This window comes from Eleutherodactylus coqui, chromosome 1 (assembly GCF_035609145.1).
Source record: "Eleutherodactylus coqui strain aEleCoq1 chromosome 1, aEleCoq1.hap1, whole genome shotgun sequence".
Lineage (NCBI taxonomy): Eukaryota > Metazoa > Chordata > Amphibia > Anura > Eleutherodactylidae > Eleutherodactylus > Eleutherodactylus coqui.
The window spans coordinates 463,825,090-463,851,262 of record NC_089837.1 but is presented as its reverse complement, the minus strand read 5'-3'; positions in this window follow the sequence as shown (position 1 = coordinate 463,851,262).

Below are 26,173 nucleotides of genomic sequence, written 5' to 3'. Positions count from 1 at the left end.
AAACAGCGGGATCTCACAAGTCATTGTTACGTGTTTTATTATCTCAAGGTTTCAGGGTTTAAACTCAACAGACAACTAAATAGAATCAAAATACTTATTTCAATTTGATAAACCGTGTAGATTACTAATAATATAGTTGAATCTTATAAAGTTTATGAGAGCCGAATCGGTTTAAGGCGATCCTCGACTCGAAACAAGTGTGGTGTATTAGGGAAAAGAAGAATGAGATGTAGGAAAGAATAAAAAAAGTGATAGCTGAGAGGGACAAGAATGGGTAAGAATAGGGAGAAAGGGTAAAGGGATAGGGAAGAAGAAGAGAAAAGAGAGATAGCGTCTTAGAGAAAGCCGCTAGTGGGACACCTACCATCAATTAAGTGGGGAGAACCCCATACTCGAGCCACTGTTCAAACCCAGCGGAGCTACAGAACGTCGTCCATATCTCCCATATAGCATAATACTTCGACCATTTGTCGTCATCTTTGGCTCTCAGCTCTTCCATGTACCTAATGTTTTCTAAGGCCACTGCCCAATTCAGGCGTGTCGGCATCGTCTGGGATTTCCAGTCGAGAGATCACCGTTCTCATGGCTAGAAGGAAAAATCTCAAAATATCTTTTTTACTGTCAGCGATGGAGCCCGGCAGGACCGAGAGGAGAGCAATCTCTGGGGAGAGTGTTAATGAGCTTCTTTTCAAGACATTGTATAGGGCCAGTGTCTCCGTCCACAGACCTCTGATCCCAGGGCAGGACCACCAGATGTGTGTGAGCGACCCTATTTCTCCTGAGCACCTCCAACAAGCAGCCGAGGAGCCGGGGTATATCTTGGCCAAAAGTGCCGGGGTACTGTACCATCTCATAATGAGCTTGTAATTCATCTCGTGATGTCTGCCCGAGATCGACATTCTATGGGTCCGCTTAACACCTTTAGCCCAGTCCTCGTCAGACAGGGGTTGTCCCAGCTCTCTTTCCCATGCCTTACGGCAGCCACCCTCCAAGTCCCGGGTCCCGCCGGCTACCTGCATGCCATAGACCATGGTAATTTCCCCTCTCTACTCATGAGGATTTGCACATAGTTTTTCAAAAGGTATGGGAGGGATGGACAGCTCTGAAACTGTACCCTGTGCTCTGATGAAGTGGCACAGCTGTAGGTATTGGAACCACGCACCCATCAAGGCTCCCCAGGGGTCCGGAATGGAGATGAACCCACCTCTGTTCGCGAAGCTATCCCAGATCCGTAAGAGTGAGTTCAGAAAGGGTGACACCTTGATGCCTCATCTACCCAGGCCCCCTCTAACCAAAAAAAGACCCTGAGCCCGGTATGGGGCAACTTTGTAGAACATTTATATGGGTAAGGGAAAACTTTGTGGTACTTTTCTGTGGACTCTTCATAAAAAAAATCCCAGCTAGCACAGTGGTCAACACCTGGGAATCGGAATACTGCCCAGATGACCAGTTCTTAGTTTGTCCTGAACTCTACCAATTTCCCTGAAGGTCTCAATCAGTTTCCTGATAGTTTGTGTACTCTCTGGCTGTCTTCCTGGTTGTTCCTGATTGTAAGCTTCGGCCAACTCATGTGAGTTACTGTTACTGATCAGGATGATCTCAGTTCTGTCCTGGATTGTAAATGGCATCTTCTAGTACCTAAACAGACACGTGATTAGTGTTTTCTATACCACATAATTCAATATATTATAATTTTATTGATACTGAACATGACATCATCCATAATGCAAAAATTGTTGCAGGTATAAAAAATGACTGCATCTATCAATTTCTAATGTAACTCTACCTTTAAATTATGTATCCCATGACCCATTTCCATTGAAGGTTCCTAGGCTGAATCCAAGTTGGCTGCCACCAAGATGGCCAATAGGCACCACCATAGTGCAAAAAAGTCCCCCCCCCTTTCCTCCCCCCACCCATCGAAACATCCTACAAAGTTTCCTACTTGCATCTCCTTTCATTCAGAAGATATTCTGGGAGGACCTGACTTTTGATTAACTCTATCCACCCCTGATCCAGCTGTGCTGTAGACATACCTCCTACAGAGGCCTTCTTCTATCTGTCCTTCTTGTGTCAGTCACTATGCAAATAAGGAAGAAGGAACAATGCCTCTGCAGCGCCACCTATTGGATGGCAGCATTCCTGCGAATCAATGTCTGACCCTTTATACAAGTCTTTAGAACATTAATTGGTAATTGAAAACCAAGCAAGAATCCATACACAGACAGCTGTTTCAGGGTGTTCGCCCTTCAGCAGTGTGCAGTAGGATTCTGGCTTGGCTAGTGAGAGGTCTATGACGTGAGTCTGGAGGGGTATCGTCACTGCTTAAGGAGAGCACCTAGTAGGTGAGTGCGGAGACTTATAAGGCCATTCTTGCTCCTTTGGGAAATATATGCAAACAGGGAACAATGCCTCTCCAGCGCCACCTATTGGATGGCAGCATTCCTGCAAATCAATGTCCGACCCTTTATACAGGACTTTCGAACAATGATTGGAGATTAAAAACCAGACACATAGCTCCAAATAGCATTGTATACAGAAAACAGCGGTACATTTCTTATACAAAGAGAATAAAAAAATGCTATTTTTTATAGATACATAGCATAATAAAAAATAATGGGTGCAAAGGTGTGAATAACCTTCGACACAAAACATCACATTAGCTAAAGTTTGGAGTGGATCATGTCTCAATTAATATTTTTTATAATATTGGTTCCCATTAGTCATCCAATTAAAACGGTACAGAATCAGTAGTATACTGCATGGCCAAATAACCTCTACAGCTTCTGCACATTTATTATTGATTTCATCAATACACAAAACCTGTATGAACAATCTGCTCATTTACATGTATTTGCCATGTTTGCCAATTGACACGGTAGAATTCACTCATTTAAAGTTTAATCACAACCTTCTATTCAACAGATGTTACATTCTTGATGCTTCTTTTGTATGGAGGAAAAAAATGGGCATTTGTTAGGTCCTCTCCAGGGAGCCTCCCCCTAATGATGACAAGGAAACGCACCACTGCCTGTAATACATATCATTTCCAGACCTGAGTGCTTTACCAGAAAGACATTTTCCTGAAGACCTTTTCTGTTCTCATATGAAAAATGTATATCTGCCAATCCACTGGGGTTCCATAACTAAAACAGCAAAAAGTTGGAGACCTGGAACTTTTGTCTTTAGTTATTGAAATAGCCGAATTTGTCATTGGCCCTTGACATTCGCAGGTTGTTTTGCTATTTTTATTACCACAGGCTTTGAGAAATCAATACATGACTTCTTGCTAGACTTAAAAAAGCTTTTGGGGGAAATGATCAAGTAGATGCACTACCTTTCTGCTCACTATGAATGGGAGACAACCTTATTGTCAGGGGAGTCAGAGTAAAGAATAAGGATTCAAAGCACAAACTACAGAGTTGCAGATATGAACATAGTTAGAAGCTAAAGCTGAGGTCACAGACAAAAGGGCAGAGTCAGATGGGCAAGGTTTGGTATACAGAAGATGGAATCAATAGGGCAATAGGTTTGCTCAACATACCTGAAACTACAGAGACTGGAGAATGGTAAATGTCAGAAGAAAAGTATCACTGCATTATCAATTACCATTACAAAAGGTTTACAACTAGAGATGAGCGAACGTACTCGTCCGAGCTTGATGCTCGGGCGAATAGTAGCGTGTTCGGGATGCTCGTTACTCGTAACGAGTACCACGCGATGTTCGGGTTACTTTCACTTTCATCTCTGAGACGTTAGCGCGCTTTTCTGGCCAATTGAAAGACAGGGAAGGCATTACAACTTCCCCCTGTGATGTTCCAGCCCTATACCACCCCCCTGCTGTGAGTGGCTGGGGAGATCAGATGTCACCCGAGTATAAAAGTCGGCTGCTCCCGCGGCTCGCCTCAGATGCCTTGTGAGATAGCTGAGGGACAGTGCTGCTGGTGCAGGAGCTGCTGTAGGGAGAGTGTTAGGAGTGAGTGTAGGCTTCAAGAACCCCAACGGTCCTTCTTAGGGCCACATCTATCCATGTGCAGTAGTGTGGAGGCTGCTGTTAGGAGTGTTGCACCTTTTTTTTTTTTTTTCAAAATCGGCTGTGCAGAGCATTGCGCCCTGCAGTAATACTACAGGGACAGAAGTGGTGGTTAGGCAGGGAGAGTGTTAGGAGTGAGTGTAGGCTTCAAGAACCCCAACGGTCCTTCTTAGGGCCACATTTAACCGTGTGCAGTACTGTGCAGGCTGCTGTTAGCAGTGTTGCATTTTTTTTTTCAAAATCGGCTGTGCAGAGCATTGCGCCCTGCAGTAATACTACAGGGACAGAAGTGGTGGTTAGGCAGGGAGAGTGTTAGGAGTGAGTGTAGGCTTCAAGAACCCCAACGGTCCTTCTTAGGGCCACATTTAACCGTGTGCAGTACTGTGCATGCTGCTGTTAGCAGTGTTGCATTTTTTTTCCCAAAATCGGCTGTGCAGAGCATTGCGCCCTGCAGTAATACTACAGGGACAGAATTGTGTAGGCAGGGCCAGAAGACATATATTATTGATTGAATATAGTCAGTGGGCCTTCCCTTTAAAAAAAAAAGGGAAACATTCTATTTGGCCTGCCTCTAACAGTCCTCAGCGTTCTGGGTACGTGTGTGGTGGGTGGAGAACGTAAAGAAATCATACGCAGCCAGCTACGTTTAACAGCAGGCTTGCGCCAATTTATTTCCTGCCTGGGAAAAATCACCGCTCTGCTGCACTTCATATAACACTGCAGTTCTGTGGAACACATTTCTTATCTGATTGAATATAGTCAGTGGGCCTTCCCTTTAAAAAAAAAAAGGGAAACATTCTATTTGGCCTGCCTCTGACAGTCCTCAGCGTTCTGGGTACGTGTGTGGTGGGTGGAGAACGTAAAGAAATCATACGCAGCCAGCTACGTTTAACAGCAGGCTTGCGCCAATTTATTTCCTGCCTGGGAAATCAAATCACTGGTAATACAGCATGCTGAGGGGTAGGGGTAGGCCTAGAGGACGTGGACGCGGCCGAGGACGCGGAGGGCCAAGTGAGGGTGAGGGCACAGGCCGAACTCCTGATCCAGGTGTATCGCAGCCGACTGCTGCGCGATTACGAGAGAGGCACGTTTCTGGCGTCCCCACATTCATCGCACAATTAATGGGTCCACGCGGGAGACCTTTATTAGAAAATGAGCAGTGTGAGCAGGTCCTGTCGTGGATGGCAGAAAGTGCTTCGAGCAACCTATCGTCCACCCACAGTTCTGCGCCGTCCACTGCTGCAAATCCGAATCCTCTGTCTGCTGCTCCTCCTTCCTCCCAGCCTCCTCACTCCACTACAATGACACATGCTCAGGAGCGGGAACACTCCCAGGAACTGTTCTCGGGCCCCTGCTCAGATTGGGCAGCAGTGGTTCCTGTTACCATACAGCGCGGCACGGGGTCCCGCGGTCGGCGCGCGTCGCTCCGGCGTCGGCTCCAGCAGCCTGGAGCCCTGTGTCGAGGTCATCCCAGCAGCTTGGGTTGGCCAGCGGGCGGCACCCTACGGGCGGGCACGCCCACGCCGCCGCCCACTGGCCAACCCAAGCTGCTGGGATGACCTCGACACAGGGCTCCAGGCTGCTGGAGCCGACGCCGGAGTGACGCGCGCCGACCGCGGGACCCCGTGCCGCGCTGTATGGTAACATTAGAGTTTTTTGGAGTATGATAGCTCAGATGACAGTGATTTTAAAGTTAGAGATGCCTCAGATTTTGAAGGCAGCGTCATTGGTAGCGAGGATGGGTCAAAAGACAGTGGTGAATGGTTGGACATTGACTCGGAAGACGACCTGAAACATGACGATATGTCAACGGTTGGCCCTGAAGGAAATGGGGCAGCCACAGACTACCGAAGTCATGGACCTGAGGATCAGTCCATGGTGTCCGCTCAGGAGGGTCACATTCTCGGGTTGGTACAGCGTTTTCACAGTCGTTGCCTGGATAAGCCTGGTCGAGTTTCTGGGGGCCCGGAGGTCCCCCGTCAGAGGGGGGGTAATGTTACCATACAGCGCGGCACGGGGTCCCGCGGTCGGCGCGCGTCGCTCCGGCGTCGGCTCCAGCAGCCTGGAGCCCTGTGTCGAGGTCATCCCAGCAGCTTGGGTTGGCCAGTGGGCGGCGGCGTGGGCGTGCCCGCCCGTAGGGTGCCGCCCGCACTCCTCTGTGCTTCTTATACAGCAGTGGGTGGAGTTGCCTCCTCCCACTCTCTGCCCCTGGGCGGAACCTTATGGTTAAAAGACTGGCAGTGAACTGAGCTCACTGCCAGTTATTGGTTCTGCTAGCCTCTAGTCAGGTCTGTTCCAGTCTGTTCTAGTTGCTAATCAGTATCCTGTCTGTTTACCTGTGAGCTCCATCTCCAGCCTTACTCTGCTTGTAAGTTTTGTTGGTTTGTTCCACCTGCCTCTTCTGTCGGCACTCTGTCCCCTGTTAGTAGTTCCATCTAGGTAGTCGCCAGGTCCCTAGCCAGCGCAGGGACCGCCGCCCAGTTGTCCGCCTGGGGTTAGCCAGGGCCGAGGCAAGTAGGCAGGGACAGTGGGGTGCGGGAAGATCAGGGCACCCCATCTGGCGCTCTGGGGGCAGAGTGCCGTAACAGTTCCTCTCCCACCAGAGGAGTTTATCGTCACTGATGCCCAACCATTGGAAAGTTCCCGGGGTCCGGGGGATGAGGCTGGGGACTTCCGGCAACTGTCTCAAGACCTTTCAGTGGGTGAGGAGGACGATGACGATGAGACACAGTTGTCTATCGGTGAGGTAGTAGTAAGGGCAGTAAGTCCGAGGGAGGAGCGCACAGAGGATTCTGAGGAAGAGCAGCAGGATGATGAGGTGACTGACCCCACCTGGTTTGCAACGCCTACTCAGGACAGGTCTTCAGAGGGGGAGGCAAGGGCAGCAGCAGGGCAGGTTGCAAGAGGCAGTGCGGTGGCCAGGGGTAGAGGCAGGGCCAGACCGAATAATCCACCAACTGTTTCCCAAAGCGCACCCTCGCGCCATGCCACCCTGCAGAGGCCAAGGTGCTCTAAGGTCTGGCAGTTTTTAACAGAGACGCCTGACGACCGTCGAACAGTGGTGTGCAACCTTTGTCGCGCCAAGATCAGCCGGGGAGCCACCACCAACAGCCTCACCACCACCAGCATGCACAGACATATGATGGCCAAGCACCCCACAAGGTGGGACGAAGGCCGTTCACCACCTCCGGTTTGCACCGCTGCCTCTCCCCCTGTGCCCCAACCTGCCACTGAGATCCAACCCCGCTCTGAGGACACAGGCACTACCGTCTCCTGGCCTGCACCCACACCCTCACCTCCGCTGTCCTCGGCCCAATCCAGCAATGTCTCGCACCGCACCGTCCAGCCGTTGCTAGCGCAAGTGTTTGAGCGCAAGCGCAAGTACGCCGCCACGCACCCGCACGCTCAAGCGTTAACCGTCCACATAGCCAAATTTATCAGCCTGGAGATGCTGCCGTATAGGGTTGTGGAAACGGAGTCCTTCAAAAGTATGATGGCGGCGGCGGCCCCGCGCTACTCAGTTCCCAGTCGCCACTACTTTTCCTGATGTGCCGTCCCAGCCCTGCACGACCACGTCTCCCGCAACATTGTACGCGCCCTCACCAACGCGGTTACTGCCAAGGTCCACTTAACAACGGACACGTGGACAAGCACAGGCGGGCAGGGCCACTACATCTCCCTGACGGCACATTGGGTGAATTTAGTGGAGGCTGGGACAGAGTCAGAGCCTGGGACCGCTCACGTCCTACCCACCCCCAGAATTGCGGGCCCCAGCTCGGTGGTGGTATCTGCGGCGGTGTATGCTTCCTCCACTAAAGCACCCTCCTCCTCCTCCTCCAACGCAACCTCTGTCTCGCAATCAAGATGTGTCAGCAGCAGCGCGTCGCCAGCAGTCGGTGTCGCGCTTCGTGGCACCACAGCGGTGGGCAAGCGTCAGCAGGCCGTGCTGAAACTACTCAGCTTAGGAGATAAGAGGCACACGGCCCACGAACTGCTGCAGGGTCTGACAGAGCAGACCGACCGCTGGCTTGCGCTGCTGAGCCTCCAACCGGGCATGGTCGTGTGTGACAACGGCCGTAACCTGGTGGCGGCTCTGCAGCTCGGCAGCCTCACGCACGTGCCATGCCTGGCCAACGTCTTTAATTTGGTGGTTCACTTAGTATAAAAGTAAAAAATAAAAACTATCCCGCGCCTTGGCAGAAAACCAATCTTTTTTTATTCTTTAAAACAACGCGTTTCAACACAAGATGAACTTGAAAAAGACACATATTGTGTTGAAACGCGTTGTTTTAAAGAATAAAAAAAGATTGGTTTTCTGCCAAGGCGCGGGATAGTTTTTATTTTTTACTTTTATACTAAGTTATCCAGCCCGCCTGTGCTTGCAAACACGGTGAAAGGATATCCCTGGACGCCACTCCAAAAAAGAAACATGGAGAAGCAAGAAACCTGCTGAAGGCTAACGTGGACAACAGGTGCAGAGGGGTTAACTCCTTCACCACCGGATTAACCCTTCTGGCACCGGGTAAGTCCACCTTTCATTTAGCTACAAAAGCATTTTTAAACTGCAAGTGAGGCACATTTTAAAGTACATTTTCTAATTTGGTGGTTCAGCGCTTTCTGAAAAGCTACCCACGCTTGTCAGACCTGCTCGTAAAGGTGCGCCGGCTCTGCGCACATTTCCGCAAGTCCCACACGGACGCTGCCACCCTGCGGACCCTGCAACATCGGTTTACTCTGCCAGTGCACCGACTGCTGTGCGACGTGCCCACACGGTGGAACTCTACGCTCCACATGTTGGCCAGGCACTATGAGCAGCGTAGAGCTATTGTGGAATACCAACTCCAACATGGGCGGCGCAGTGGGAGTCAGCCTCCTCAATTATTTTCAGAAGATCGGGTCTGGTTGGCAGACATCTGCTAGGTCCTTCGAAACTTTGAGCAGTCTACCTAGGTGGTGAGCGGCGATGCTGCAATCATTAGCGTCACCATTCCTCTGCTATGCATCTTGAGAAGTTCCCTGCAAAGCATAAAGGCAGACGCTTTGCGCTCGGAAACAGAGCCGGGGGAAGACAGTATGTCGCTGGATAGTCAGAGCACCCTCCTGTCTATATCTCAGCGCGTTCAGGAGGTGGAGGAGGAGCATGAGGAGGAGGGGGAAGAGACAGCTTGGCCCACTGCTGACGGTACCCATGCTGCTTGCCTGTCATCCTTTCAGCGTGTATGGCCTGAGGCGGAGGAGGAGGAGGAGGAGGAGGATCCTGAAAGTGATCTTCCTAGTGAAGACAGTCATGTGTTGCGTACAGGTACCCTGGCACACATGGCTGACTTCATGTTAGGATGCCTTTCTCGTGACCCTCGCGTTACACGCATTCTGGCCACTACGGATTACTGGGTGTACACACTGCTCGACCCACGGTATAAGGAGAACCTTTCCACTCTCATTCCCGAAGACGAAAGGGGTTCGAGAGTGATGCTATACCACAGGACCCTGGCGGACAAACTGATGGTAAACTTCCCATCCTACAGCGCTAGTGGCAGAAGGCGCAGTTCCGAGGGCCAGGTAGCAGGGGAGGTGCGGAGATCGAGCAGCATGTACAGCACAGGCAGTACAACAGTCTTTAAGGCCCTGGACAGCTTTATGGCTCCCCAGCAAGACTGTGTCACCGCTCCCCAGTCAAGGCTGAGTCGGCGGGAGCACTGTAAAAGGATGGTGAGGGAGTACGTAGCCGATCGCACGACCGTCCTCCCTGACGCCTCTGCCACCTACAACTACTGGGTGTCGAAGCTGGACACGTGGCCTGAACTCGCGCTGTATGCCCTGGAGGTGCTTGCTTGTCCTGCGGCTAGCGTCTTGTCAGAGAGGGTGTTTAGTGCGGCTGGGGGAATCATCACAGATAAGCGTACCCGCCTGTCAACCGACAGTGCCGACAGGATTACACTCATAAAGATGAACAAAGCCTGGATTTCCCCAGACTTTTCTTCTCCACCAGCAGACAGCAGCGATACCTAAACAATACGTAGGCTGCACCCGCGGATGGAAGCATCGTTCTCTCTCACCATCCAAAACGGGGACATTTCTGCTTCATCAATCTGTGTATAATATTCCTCCTCCTCCTCCTCCTGCTCCTCCTCCTGAAACCTCACGTAATCACGCCGAACGGGCAATTTTTCTTAGGACCACAAGGCTCACTCATATAATTTTTCTTAAAAATTTTTATACGTTTCAATGCTCTTAAAAGCGTTGAAACTTTAACTTGAACCAATTTTTCGTTAAACTGGGCTGCCTCCAGGCCTAGTTACCACTTAAGCCACATTAACCAAAGCGATTAATGGGTTTCACCTGCCATCTTGGTTGGGTATGGCCAATTTTTTCTGAGGTACATTAGTACTGTTGGTACACCAATTTTTTTGGGCCCTCACCTACAGTGTAATCATAGTAATTTCTATGTTCTTCGCCTGCACTCATGGTACAGAAAGGTGTGTGTGGTTGGCCTACACTTTAGCTACATAAATTTAACTGGGGCCTTGTCTATACTGCAGCTACTGAAATGTGAAAGAGACTGTTATCTCCCTAAACTGCTGCAATGGGAATGTTACTGGGGCCTGTCTTGAGTGCTACTATTACTGAAATGGAACTAAGACTGTGCTCCCCCTATACTGCTGCTAGTGATATGTTAGTGGGGCCTGTCCCTAATGCTACCGCTGAAATGTTAATAATTATGGGCTCTGCCTATACCGCTGCTAATGGTCTGTCACTGGGGTGTGGAAACAGAGGCTTCACAAAGACATGATGGCGGCGAGGCCATTTCCCACCAACGCTGTTACTGTTAAGGTGCATATAACAACGGACACGTGTAGAGGACACATAGTGCCTCCAAAACATCCCCCTCCTCCTCCAACAATGAAAACATTCTTGGCAAATACCTTTGCATTGGTCCGTCTGGTGGCAGTCCAAGAATTTCACCTTTAACGACACAACAAGAGAGCACCACCACCATCCCCCCGCCACGGCCCACTTAATCCTGGCCACATTCCGAAAACCAACTACATAAAACCGCGCTACTAGGTCCGCAGTCACCACCACATTACCACAAACGAGGTTACTGTTAAGGTACATATTACCAGTCAGACTGGGGCATGCAGTGTGGGCCGAAGCCCACCTGCATTAAGCACGACATTACTACCTCAGCTGTGTTGGGCAATGCAATGGGATATTTTTATGTACCGCCGGTGGCTTCCTGGCACCCACCCATGCTGTGGGTCCACAGGGAATTATAAATGCATCTGTTTCCACTTCTAAAGAACCCCAGTCTGACTGGGGCATGCAGTGTGGGCCGAAGCCCACCTGCATTAAACATGACATTACTACCTCAGCTGTGATGGGCACTGCAATGGGATATTTTTATGTACCGCCGGTGGGTTCCAGGGAGCCACCCATGCTGTCGGTCCACAGGGACTTCACAATAGGGAGTTGTACCTGCCTGTGTCTATGAATTAAAAAGCCCGGTCTGACTGGGGCATGCAGACACCTTGACAGAATGAATAGTGTGTGGCACATAAGTTCCCCATTGCTATGCCCACGTGTGCAGCTCCTGATGGCGGTGGCACAGTATTATATTTCTCATTGCTTCTGTACAGCATTGTGGGCTATCGCCCCGCCCCTTTTAAAGAGGGTCGCTGCCTAGCCGTGCCAACCCTCTGCAGTGTGTGCCTGCTTTTCCTGTGGCAGACGCACTTATAAATAGACATGAGTGTGGCGTGGCATGAGGGCAGCTGAAGGCTGGGCAGGGACAGTTTGGTGTGCGCTGCGGACACTGGGTCGTGCAGGGGGGGTTGGGCAGCATGTAACCCAGGAGAAGTGGCAGCGGAGAGTCATGCAGGCAGTGATTGTGCTTTGTTGGAGGTAGTGTGGTGCTTAGCTAAGGTATGCTTTGCTAATGAGGGCTTTTCAGAAGTAAAAATTGTTGGGAGGGGGGGGGGGCCCACTCTTGCCGCTATTGTGGCTTAATAGTGGGACCTGGGAACTTGAGATGCAGCCCAACATGTAGCCCCTCGCCTGCCCTATCCGTTGCTGTGTCGTTCCCATCACTTTCTTGAATTGCCCAGATTTTCACACATGAAAACCTTAGCGAGCATCGTCGAAATACAAAAATGCTCGTGTCGCCCATTGACTTCAATGGGGTTCGTTATTCGAAACGAACCCTCGAGCATCGCGATAATTTCGTCCTGAGTAACGAGTACCCGAGCATTTTGGTGCTCGCTCATCTCTATTTACAACACGTGGCTACAAGGAGGGAGAACATTTGTGACCGTAATGGCCAGAGGGCCACAGAGGTGCGTTTTACATTTACGCCAAATGCCTCCTTTTAACATTTTTGAGTAGTTGTTGATATTTGCATATTGTCCTCAATAGTGCCTATAAAGTGGACAGAAGTATACACATACGAACAAAGTGAGATGTAAACTTCACATCAGTGTTTATAATAGTACCTAATACCCTCCTAAAACTAAGTCAATGATATTAAAGCAACCCATGGGGGCCCGCTTCTCTACATAGTCTAAGACATTATATGCTGATCTGATTGACAAGCACTGCTCACATGGACAGTAAAGGTAAAGTCCCCTGGTGCAAGCACTGAGTCGTGGCAGACTGTTTTTGCAGAGTGGTTTGTTATTGTCTTCATCTTTACTCCCCAGCAAACTGGGTACTCATTTTACTGACTTCAGAAGGATGGAAGGCTGAGTCAACCTTGAGCCGGCTACCGCAACCTTCAGGTCATGAGGGAGAGCTTAGGACTGCATTCTGCTGCCCTAACACTCTACACCACACATGGACAGTACTAGTCAATCAAAGCAGGTGTAGTGTCTTAGACTAATGATGTATACTAATCTTTGTAGGGGCCTTTGTCGGATTCCATTATATTCGACAAGATAAAGCTATGACTTATTAGGCAATTATCCTAACTTTTTGTCTGTTTTGCAGGTCCATGGAATTGTTTTCAAAATGCAAAAAAGTAACTCCAGGTATGGCTTTTGTGAACATTCTTCCATAAACATCTTAAAAGGAAAAACACAGTAAAATGTTTGATCAAAAGAAGAAATAATGGTGGTGGTTTTTTTTTACGGCTCTCAAAAAAGTGTTTGTGAAGAAGACTATATTTATGGCAGGGGTGTAACTCATTTTCACATCAGTCTCGTGGTTGCCTTTAAAGGGCCAACTGCAATTGTAAGACTGTATAAATGTAACTGTTCTTTAACAGTTGGCCATTTGAAATCAAATATAAGGCTGAACCCCTTAACGCTACAGGATGTACATTTACGTCCTGCAGGTTCGAGGTATGTATGGAGGGGGATCGCAGGTATGCGAGTCCAGAATTCTATGGTACATGCTAAAGTTTGATTAAATGGTGTTGTCACACCCGGGTATTATTAAGTTTCTCTTTTGGATAGGTTTGCATTTAATTTTGTTGTGATGTCTGCTTGCAATGAAGCATAATGCAGTTAGTCTTTCTATTGGCAGTAAAAAGCTAAAAAAATGATTTTTTTTAACCTTTATAGTTGTTTATTTTTAAAATTAGTATATTTACGCTAAAATAAAGTACGGGAATGGATTCCTCATTTTGTTTATGATGTTGTGATATATTATTTGTATAGTCTACAGGGCGCATATGGTGACGGTTTTGGTTGGTGTTGATGGTGGGTCATTTTCTTTTTGTGCATACATTTTTATTTTATTCTGGAATCTTTTTTTTTTCAAATCCAAATTTTTAATTAAATTTTAAACAGAAAGTTATACAGTAACAGATTGCCCGGAACATTAATTATATCACATGTGAACCTGGCAAGGACGGCGTCACACAAGCAGCAATGGAAAACGTAACAAGGATCAATCAAGCTTAGTGCAGCGACATCCTACTAACAAAAGGAGACAGGGGGATACGCACAGCGGTTCATGGGTAAGGTGGGGAGGGGGGACAGAAAGGGGGGGGGGTCCAAGTGATCGCAGACATAGCGCAGCCGAGCCACCAGCCTTTGAGAGTGCTCAGGAGCCTATCTGATCACGTATTTCTCTCCACGGACCCCAGACCTCCACGAATTTTTCATGGGAGCCAGTAGCCCAGCCGGAGAGCTCCTCCAAGTTGTAAGTCAAGTCCATTCTGTCCCTCCACTGACTCAGAATGGGGGGGATCTTTTGTAACCACAGAAGAGGGATAAGTGCCTTAGCCGCATCAATTGCGTGAGCCAGCAATTCATGCTTGTGGGGGTTGAAGTTACTCGTGGGCCTCCACAGAAACAGAACCCCAGGTGAGAGTATGAAGCCTGGCGAGATCTTTTGTAATGACATAGTAATCTCCTGCCAGAAAGCCTCCAATACCGGGCAGCTCCACCAAATATGTAAAAAGGTGCCCGTGTCCCCCTCACATCTCCAACATTTATTGCCAGGGGACAGTTTGTGGTCGGCAAGCCATTGGGGGGTCCTGTACCACCTGGCAAGGAGTTTATAATGGGCTTTCTGCGAGGTGATGCAGGGGGAAAGGCCATAGGCAAATTTCAGAATTATGTGTGTTTCGTGGGGTGACAGTGTGATATGTAGCTCTTTTTCCCAGGAGTGCAGGAAAGCTGGCTTTGCATCTTGTAAGGGAGAGGAGCAGGATTTGCGAATGAACGCGATTTTCTTGCTGCATGATCTACTGTCTTTCACTGCCCTCTCAAATGCGGTAAGCGGCCTGGAGGATACAAAGGTCTGGTTAAATTTCTTAATCACACCTTCTATCTGAGCCCGTTGGAGGAACGACAGTGGCTGGGCGGGCAGCAAGGACTCCGCTATCTCTCTCGGTTCAAGATGCCTCACAGCCTGAAGTTCGCAGAGAGACTTATTGCTAAGTGTCATCCAGAGTCTCCTCGTACAGGGGTCCGGTGGCAGTCCCAGGAGTGCTGGGAGAGAGCCTATGGGGGTGATGGGAGAGGGCGTGGGCGCCAGTGTCTCCCTCCGCAAGTCCCATGCCTCGCAGGGTCCTCTCAGCAATGGATTGAACTTTTTGCTCCTATATGTATTCTTCCTGGTGAACCACAGGTCTACTGTTGCAGAGGTCCCATATAATTCTGCTACCAACTGATATAGGAGAGGGTCCTCTCCGGGCAAGGTGAGTCTCTGCCAGTTACTGATGTGGGAGGCTATGTAGTAATCATATACGTTCGGCATTCCTATTCCCCCCTCATCCCTTCCTCTGATCAGGAGACTATACGCCAACCGTGGGCTCCTCTGTTTCCAAATGAACTTTATGAACCAAGACCTCAGGGTGTCAAAGAAGCTAGAGGGTAAATGAACCGGGAGGGACCTAATCTGGTATAGGACGATAGGGAGTATGTAAGTCTTTATGAGGTTTTTCCTCCCAAACCAGGAGATATACGGTACATCATAGTTCTGGAGCAGGGTCTTTATTTTGGCTAGAAGGGGGGGGAAATTTGCCGCGTAGAGATCCTCAATCCTCCCAGTTAGTTTTACTCCCAGAAAAGTTATTGATGAGCTGGACCAGGAGAACGGAGAACCCGCCCTCAGCCTTTCATACCTAGCTTTTGGGATTGCTACGCCCAGGACTGTCGATTTATTGAAATTAATTTTGAAGTTCGAGAGTGCTCCGAATTGCTCTAAACAGGTAATCAGTCTCGGTAACCCGCTCTCTGGGTTCGTAATTGTAAAGATAACGTCATCTGCGAACGCCGTTGCCGATAATTCATAGTCTCCTACTCTTAGCCCCTGTATCTCCTGGTCCAATCTCACCTCCTGTAGGAGGGGTTCCAGGGCTAGTATAAACAGGAAGGGGGACAATGGACACCCCTGGCGCGTGCCATTACTTATTTCAAAGGGGGGGAGAGGATGTTATTGATTTTTATCCTAGCATAAGGCTCTGCGTACAGAGTAAAAATGGCCTCGACAAAGGGGGGGGGGGAAAGTTGAGATGCAGCAGGACTGATCTCATATATCCCCAGTCGACTCTGTCGAAAGCCTTTTCGGCATCAGTACTAACCAGAGCGAGAGGGATTTTTTTACATTGGCATACTGGATTGCATGAAGAATATTGCGTGCTATTGTCCCTTCCCTCTCGGCCCCTCACGAAGCCAGCCTGTTCTCTATTTACTAAGAGCGGAATATAGTTCTCCATTCTCCTGGCAAGAAGTTTAGCCCACATCTTGACGTCCAGGTTTATCAAAGAAATGGGCCTATAGCTGCCACACATCTCAGGGTCTTTGCCCTCTTTGTGGATCAACGTGATGTGGGCTTCCTGTGCCTGCTTTGGTAGAGAGCCGCCATTCATGAGATCGTTAAACAATTCTGTTAATCTCGGGACAAGGATGGGACGCAGGGATTTATAATATATGAGGGGAAGGCCATCCGGACCGGGGCTCTTACCCGGCGGGGAGGAATCAAGGGTTTCGTTTACTTCTTTTTCTGTTACTGGGGCAAGGAGTGAATTGGCTGATTCCCTCTCCAAGCCGGGGAGTTTAAGTTTTTGTAAGAAGTTTGCGATCTGAACGTTGGATTTAAAGTTTTCCTCCTGATTCCTCTGAGGTCGCAAATTATATAACTGGGAGTAAGAATGTTGGAACTCAACCGCAATGTCGGTGGAAGAGGTGACTTTTGTTCCCGAACGGGACTTTATTGTATCAATCTGGTTTTTCGCGCGGGCTTTCTTTATCTGTGATGACATGTATTTACTTCCTCTGTTGCCTTGGGCGTACACTATATGTTTTAGATGGAGACATCTTTTATTAAATCTAGACCTTAAGCACAGATTAAGTTCCTTCCTGAGCGCCGTCAGCTTATTAAGGTTCTCTTTACATTGCTTAAGTTTAGTGGAGTGCTCTAGTTTCGCGATTTGCCCCAGCAAGTTGTCTATTTCCTTTTGTTGTAACTTCTTTTTTTTGGAGCCCAAGGCTATTAATTGGCCTCTAATAAACGCTTTATGCGTTTCCCAAACTAGGGCCGCTGACTAATCTCTTCCGGAGTTAAAACTGAAAAACTCCTCCAATTGTTTGGAGAGCAACGTCCTGTCGTCCTCGGAGTCTAATAAGGCTGGATTTAACCGCCACCTCCATTCCCTAGGGGTATTGGAGAGCATTGTTAGGTTCACATGCAACGGAGCATGGTCAGAAATAGTGGTGGTAGCAATCACTGAATCTACCAAGAAGGGCAGGAGTTCAGAGGCTATTAGGACATAATCGAGTCTCTGAAAAGAGGCGTGGACCTGAGAAAAATAAGTGTAATCTTTTGCGGAGGGAGAACACTGGCGCCAGGCGTCCACCAAGCCCAACTCGGAAAGGGCTCGATGTAATCTCTTCAGTTTGGTTTGTGAGATCTGCGAACGTCCTGTCGATGAGTCTACTAGCGGGTTCATCGTCAAATTCAAGTCACCCCCTAAGATGATGGGGCCCACAGCGAATTCCTTAAGAGTCTCCAACTGCCCGACCAGCCAGGAAACCTGACCCGAATTCGGAGCGTAAAAGTTGGCCAGGGTAATCTTAAAGTTTTGGATGTGTCCCCTCAAGAGAATCACCCTACCCTCCTCGTCGGTGTGTTGTGCTTCGCATTTAAAGGGGACAGAGCTATGAAAGAAGATAGAAACTCCCTTAGATGCTGAGGCTGTGTGTGAACTGTGGAAGCCCAACGAGAACTGTCTGCCCGGTAGGGCCAAGCACTTACCCCTCCTGTAGTGCGTTTCCTGGAGAAAGGCGATTTTTGTGCCATATTTTCGAAGAAGCTGAGCCACGCTGTGACGCTTGAAGGGGGAGTTAATCCCTCTCACGTTAAATGAAGAAACGCGGAGGAGTTCATCCGTCTTCGGCTGTTGAGGGAGAGTCATGGCAAACTAAAAGGGTAACCTGGAGTAGAGAAGGCTGACAAGTGAGTAATTCCTGAGTATTTTATATGGGCTTTCTGTATCGTGAAGAAAGCGAGGAGGGAGGGAAAGGACACACAGGGAGGGGGGAGAGAGACACAAGGGAAGGGTAATACAAACTCTGAATATATGAACAAGTAATCAACAAGACCAGTCAGTCCAAGGACGGTCAGTGGAGGCGGTGTGCAGGACGACAAACTCCCCGATGGGAGTAATACTGGTAACGAAGGTCACCCAGACGAAGCAGAGAAGCCGTATTGCACCAAGCCTGCCCTGACAGACACCCCTGGCGGTCAGAAAAACAAAACAATAGCAAACATTTAAACTTTTTTTTTTTTTAAAGAGATATGGCTATCATGAGTCGAATCGGGAGGATCAACCACGTTCTCTGCGAGCCATGAGAGCGGCTGGACAACTTCAAGTCCGAATAAGTCCACACAGTGTTCTCTACGGAACCGCGAGTCCAAACATAAAGTCTTCCCGGCCGGATCCCCAGCCAGTCATTATTACATAACGTTCTCCAGCGTTTAGGGATGGCTTAGAGGGGGTGAATCACCAAAATCCCCCTAAGGGCTCTGGAAAAGAACATCCAACTGAAAGACTGCTGCAGAGGACTCAGTCACCAGCAGGCGTGCTGTCACGACTCTTCTTTTTTTTGTTTCTGGGAGATTTAGCGAGTCCAGCTGACGCCCCGGTAGATGGGGTAGGGAGCTTTGGTAGGTCAGGCAGCGCCGGGAGCGGTAACCAACTCGGGAGATCCAGCGGTTCTATTTCCAGTAGTCGCCAGCACGCCTGTAGGTCACCCGGGTCCCTGATATTTATCCTGTGACCCTTGTGGGAGAAACTCAGGCCGAATGGAAACAACCAAGCATATTTAATACCCTTTTCCCTGAGTATCTCCAAAAGTGGCCGAAGCAGGCGACGCTTGGTTAGGGTGGTAGGGGCGAGGTCCTGGAAAATCTGCAGAGGAGCCTCGGCATATTTTAGATTTTTGTAATTTCGGGCGGCTCTCAAGATGGCGAACGCGTCCTGAAAAGACAACAATCTGCAAATTATGTCCCTTGGCGGATCAGCGTTCGCCGGGAGGGGCCTGAGGGCTCTGTGAATCCGTTCTATTGATATTGGGGCGGCCCTCTCTGGGCCAAGCAGGGAAGAGAAGATTTCTTTGGCTACTTTGGAAAGGCTTTCCGTGGCCCAAGACTCCGGGAGCCCCTTAATGCGAATATTACACCTCCTATTGCTATTTTCCAAGTCCTCCTGCATCAAGAGGGCTCTGTTAAGGTGATCATGATGCAGCTGCAGAATCTGGGCCATTTCAGTAGCGTGGCTTGTTAAAGAGGACGTGGATGTCTCAAGTTCCTCTACTCTTCTCCCCAGGTGCCTTATGTCTTCTTTTATCTCCCCCAGCTCAGACATTATAGGGTGTAGGGCTTTCATGATTAAGTCCTTCATGAATCCTCTTGAGACTATTCCCCCATCTTCATTATCATTATCGGAGCTAGCCCCCTCCTCCCCCTCCTTACTTTGAGCTGCAGCCGGCGCCATCTTGGCTGGGAACAGCGGAGAGCGGGGGCTTTTTTCTTTAAGGAAGCGCTGCATACCGGCTTGTCCTCCGCTTCCCCTCAGCGCCCCAGCGTGTTCCGCAGCTCTCTCCCTCCCGACTCTTCTCATTTCGGTGCTTTAAAAAGTTGCTGTGACCTCCAGAAGGTGTCTTGCCGCCGGAGCTCTGCTCTCAAGCGGCCATTAAGCACAGCGGTCAGGCTCCGCCCCATTCTGGAATCTTTTAAACTTATTTTTGTAACTATTTTTTTTTGCCATCTATGACCTCCATGGTGTGACATAAGATCTCTGGCGGTCATCCCCATTGTCTTTTTTTTAAATTATTTCACGCTTTTCCACTGTAGCTTGGGCGTCCACAGGAACAGCATCCATAGGAGCGCCAGTTACAGGGGAAAACATCCCCTGTAGAGACAATAGTCACTAACAGCGCTGATCAGGTTCTGCTAGGACCCTGCAGCTTTGTTGTGACAGGGGGCATTTGTCACGTAATCGTCAGGTTGCATAGTGGAAGTAATGCTTCCACTTTCAATCTTTAGTACCTAGCGCTCATTGAGTGCTATGTAGCATGGAAGTGAGAAGGTAGAAGCAGTTACACACCGCTTCTCCCTTCTCCTCTGGGTCTTCAACTGTGACTAACAGCTAACCCAACCTGCTCCTGCTTGGTTTCCTGAGCTGAGGCTTGAATCCCACGCTGCACTTTGGCCAGGGTTAAAGCCCAGGACCAAAAGCCAAAAGCCTAATGTCCTTGGGCACAATAGAATTAAGAAATCCGCGCGGGTGTCCCGCACATGTGATCTGCTCCTATAGGGATGCCTTGGATACCCGCAGTTAATTAAATACCCGCGGATGTCATTTTTCCCCGGTGCACGGATCGCATGTGCGGGAAAGCACCTGCAGCATGCTCCATTTCATGCGGTTTTCCTGCACAGACGGCTCGCGCGGCTTTCATTGAAGCCTATGGAAGCCGCCCGGTCTGGTGGCACACCCACAGCTGTATTTGTGGTGTGTCACGGGACTGCGGTAAAGCAGGAGTTTAAAAAATATATATACATGTGCATGGCGCATGTGCGCGACATGCTGTTGACGTGCCGAGCAGATTCGCCAGGCCGAAGAAAGATGATCAGGCCGCGACCAAGGGAAGACCCACAGCGTCCAGAGAATTTCTGGCCTCATGTCTGCGGAAAAAGGAGGGACCCGCTGCGGGATTCTTCATGGAGAATCCATGCAGTTCCGAATTTCCCCGTGGACATGAGGCCTTACCGTGCTTGCTCCTTAAGGGGTTAATCCCTAGGCAAGTAAGAAAAGGGGAATCGTAGAATTATAAGTAAAAATAAGGAAGATATTTATGTGTAACTGTTAAGTCCTTAATAGTTTTTAGCTTCATGTGATTGCTTGAATGGTGATGTCATAATTGAGCACTGCGCAATTAGTCTCTGCAAGAGGTTAGTCTTGTGATGTCACTTATGGGGACATTGTTGCTATGTACTGTATACTACTTGTCCCTATTTGAATGGTGATGTCATAACTGGCCACTGTGCAGTTAGGTTAGTCTTGTGATGTCACTTATGGGGACATTGTTGTTATGTACTGTATACCACTTGTCACTATTTGAAAGGTGGTGTCATCACTGGGCACTTTGCAGAAAGTGATAGGTCAGACTCAGCAGTTATTTATCTTCTGATGTGAGATTTAGATTTCATTTCATGAATCCAATAAGTCAGCTACTGAGTCTTCTAGAATTATGTGTGTGTTTCATCCAAGCCATTCTAATCCTAGTCATGTACAGTATTTCTAGTCTGTCTTCACATATATTTAAAATATTTAACATTGAAAATGATTGGCCATCAAAGTTTTTTTTAGCGAAGGTCGGATATAAGAAAGATAATGTAGATAACATTTAGTGTCACATTTAGCTATGTTGCCATTTTGATAAATGTTCATAGATAAACATGATGCGGCTCTAAGCACCATGGACCCTCGTTCTGATTAACGATGTGGTTCTTGAATATCAGGCCAACCAAACATCAATGGCCATAGCCTATCCTAAATTTAAGCTATCAATATTTCAATCTCGGAAAACCCCTTTAACGTCCTGATAGCATTTAAGAAACATTTATGTCATGTGATGATTTTTTAAATTTCGCCCATTTCCTTTGAATACTAAAACAAGATTCACGCTTGGCCTGTATATATTTTTCATACAGTGTTATATATTCCCTATGTATTTCACTCATACATTGACTTTGCCTATATTTCATCTTTATGTCAGTCGCTCTGCTTTTAAGTTATGGAACATCAATGGATCTTCTTCACCGAAGGGCATATTCATTAAAATTCTGTTTATTACGTAAAAATATCTGGCTCTATGGAATGCTCTGGAGGGGTTTCACATGTTCCTCCTAGCTTTAAAAATGTCGTTTCCATCAATAAATTCTGTTATTAGATAATAATGAAACTTGAAATAATTAGGTGACATTGAAGAACCACCAAAACTATAATAACGCATGCAGGAGAACATTCATGAGAAGATTGAAAACTTTTATTTCTGTCAGTGGCTACGTCTTATTGCATGGAGTATCTGCCAAGTGACAGACTCTTAGTCTAACTCTCATTTCATTTTATTTTATTTTTAAATGCACAGAATAGGTGATTCTAAGCACTTTTATAAATGGTGCTATGGCTATTAAATGACAGCTGAGAACTGCCTCTGATTGGTCACAGTGCTCAGCCAATCAGAGGCAGCCCTTTCAGCAGGCAGGGATTTCAAATCCCCGCCTGCTGAATGCTTTTCATAGCAGTTCAGGAGTAGACCTGGCTCGATATGCCTGAGCCCCGGCAGCTGCAGAGAGGTGAGTATAAATATATTTTTAATTTTTTAAACATTTTAGGGATAATTTTCAGGGAAGGGCTTATATTTAAAGCCTTTCCCCGAAAATCACTGCAGGACTTGCCGGCAGCCCTTTACTTTCAATGGAGGCGGATGTAGCAGCTAAATTCAATGAGAGAACATCGCTTTCCTCTGCCACAGCTGTGACAGCTGTGGCAGTGGATTTTTTCATCTCCCCAGGGAGTCCTATTTTCACTAGACACTGTGACAATGGTGTCACAGTGTCCAGTGACAATGGGACTCTCTGCGGAGATAAAAAAATCCTCTGCCACAGCTGTCACAGCTGTAGCAGAAGATCGTGGTGTTCTCTGTATGTCAATGGGGCTGCCGCAGCTGCCGGCCCCATTGACTACAGGTGAAACCCCTGGATGTGACAGCATCCAGGGGTTTCACATCCAAGGAATACCCTACTGCAGCTGTCACAGCCGCAGCAGGGAATAGCGGGCAGCGCATTTTTTGTGCGGAAAAACGCAGCCAGGTCCGTTTTTTCCTGCGTGCCGCCCGCTTCGGTCACACAAATTTTTGAACACATGCGTTATGCGCACAAGAATTTGCGTGTTAAAACGCCCATGTGACCGAGCCCTTAATGTACCATATAATTTACTGAGAAACATTTAAGAATTTCGAAGTGGGGTGAAAAGGAAGAAAACACAATTTTACCATCTTTCTATTGTTTTTATGGCATACACTGCGGCAAAAATGACAGGACAGCATTATGCTGTGGATCAGTATGATTACGACAATACCAAATTTATTTCGATTTCTTTTGTTTGCTGTTATTTTTGTAAAAAATAAAACAGTTTTTCTATTCTCTGTTTCCATCTTCTGACGGCTATAAAATTTTTACTTTTCCATCGATAGGGTTGTCTGAGGGCTTATTTTTGCAGAACAACCTGTGGTTTCTATTAGTACCATTTAGAGCCTAGTCATATGGGCGCATCCGGGCGCCGATGCGCCCGTCTTCCTGCATGAGGAAGATGGCCGCACTGCAGGTGCGGGCGTCTCTCCGCAGCGCCGGAAGAAAGAACACATGACTGGCAATGGAGCCGGTCATGTGTTCTTTCTCCGCACCTGCAGTGTGTCCGGCTTATCCTGCAGAAAGATGGGCGCATCGGCGCCCAGATGCGCCCGTGTGACTAAGCCCTTAGGTGTACATATGACTTTTTGATAGCTTTGATTATCATAACTAAACTCCCAGGAAACCTGGTGCCTGGTCCTGCAAACCTGACCCTCTGATGATGCTGCAGTAGTGGTGAAACATCTCAGGGGGGCTGTCTAGATGAAAATAATGTGATGCTTTGATAGATTGGATGTTTACGGACACGGCAATACCAGATATGTATTTTTATTTTATGATTTAGATTTTTTAATTAGAGATAAGGCAAAAGGGGGGTGATTTAAACTTTATTACTCTTTTTTTTTTTTTTTTACAATTATTTATTAAAACTTTATTGATCTTTTTTTTACTTTACTTTTAAGTCCCCCTGGGGGACTACAATATGTGATACTTTGATCACTCCTGCAGTATGATGTAATACTACAGCTTTACGTCATACCGCATTCTGACAGGCAGCCTATCAAGCCACCCCACGGGGATGGCTTGATAGGCAGTGTCTCAAGGCAGCCCTGGGGCTTTTCAGAAGGACCCCGGCTGCCATGACACCTGCATGTCTCCCCCGATCTCACCACAGGGGGGGGCATATGGGACCCCTGAACATCGTTCCAGGGATTTAAATGCTGCTGTCAGAATTAACAGCGGCATTTAATGGGTTAATAGCCACGATCGGCCGATTGCAGCTATTGCCCGCGGATGTCAGCTGTAGTAAACAGCTAACGCCCGCACTGTATGAAGAGAGGTCACCCCGCAACCTCTCTTCATACATACTCCAATGCTCCAGGATGTAAATGTACATCCTGGAGCGGGAAGGGGTTAAATAGCACCATTAAAAAAAAAAAACTCATGCCAGAAAAAAACAAGCCGTCAGACAACTAGGTTGGTAGATAAATAAAAGAGTTATGATTTTTTGAAAGTGGGTAGGAAAACTGGAAAAAAAGGGGCCATGTCATTAAGGGGTTAATTACAGTACTTCAAGTATCTGAAAACTGTTACCAAATACTGAGTCTTAACTTATACTAGCATACACGTATGCGTAATAGCGCAAACATATTTTATTATTCACCTTTGATAATCCCATGCATTTTTATGCGCACCCTAAATCACACTTACTTAATAACAGCGAATTAGGATGCAAAAAAATGTCTATCCATAGATCTGTGAAATGCAGCCTCTTGCTATACATCACAATACAATTATCTGCCAGTTGAGGCTAATGTTCTGCAATATCATAGTGCCTGGGTGATAGCAGCTCTGAATATTGGCAAGCTATTATGCTTTGCCTGCATTCCTTCCAAGAAGTGCCTTATACCAGTGTTAAATAAAATGAATCTTATTTTTTGTATAGCACCAACTTATTCCGCAGCGCTTTCAGGTAATTTATTTATTACCCCCCACCAAGCTGGGTACTCATTTTACCAACCTTGAAAGGATGGAAGGCTGAGTCAATCTTGAGACGGTTACCTGAACCAGCAGGGATTGAACTTGCAACCTTCAGGTCATGAGCAAGAGTTTAAGAGTGCATTTCTGCCTTTAACACTCTGTGCCACACGAGAATTAAGACCTCTGATTTACAGCAGGTATAAGGATTTGTTTCATGTCATCAGAACTGTTACATATTTGATCTCTGCAATTAGGCCGCCTGTACACGGGCTGATTTGCATTGCCCGTCCGCCTCTAGATTCTGCAGCAAATGCTGCCCATAGGATGCTGTAGAAAAGCGATTTTTCCTGTCCATGAGCGAAAATCAATCAATCGATTTTCTGCTTTGGGAAGAAAAATCGCAGCATGCTCTATTTCAATGTGGAATCCACACGGACGGCTTCCATTGAAATGAATAGAAGCCGTCCGACCTGCAGCCCTTCCGCCGTAAAAAATTGCGGAAAGGGCGCAGGTACCCCAAAGCAGGAATTTGAAAAAAAAACTGTACTGCTCATGTCCAACAGCTCGCCGTACGGACCGAACCGCAGTACAGGAAAAAGGAGAAAATGTCCGGAACGCGCAAATGCCGGCTCGGCACAGGGTCGGATTCTGCTGCGGGCTCCCACATGCGGAATCCGACCAGGCCGTGTGCAGACGGCCTTATATTGTCTTTAGACTATGGTAAGTATGATATACCATTTTTCATAGAGCAATTCTCGGATGGAAAACAATTACATTAACCCTTTCATTCCAGCTTACAAAGTACGAGTATTAAGAACGCGGAGAGGGACTGATAATGTTCGGTCTGATTGTTGTGTTTGTTATGAATACAATCCAACATGTTAATCTGCCAGATAAAGAGAAACCAGAGAGTTATTTAGATTAGAAAGGGATTCAAATGTAATGTCAGATTAAAATATCAATTCAATAGAGGGCAATTTGTCTGTGAAATGTTCTGAGCATGTAAATCTCTTCTACTTTTGTGCTCCGAGCCTTTTCAGTCTTAGAACTCTGATTAATAGAAATTGCAATACTATTTTTTATGCGGGTAAAAAAATAAGGGCAAAACTCTTTAGTGAAATGTACAACCATTACTCTACCTGAATTGTCTATTCGGTAATTTTCTCGGTCTAACATACCTATAATGTTAATCATTTGTCAAAAAGTACCTAAAAAGTTGAATTATAGCCACCTTCTGCAGACCCCATGAAGTATCTTTTCTAGAGGGAATCTTAAAGGGTTTTTTTGGGTCTACACTAG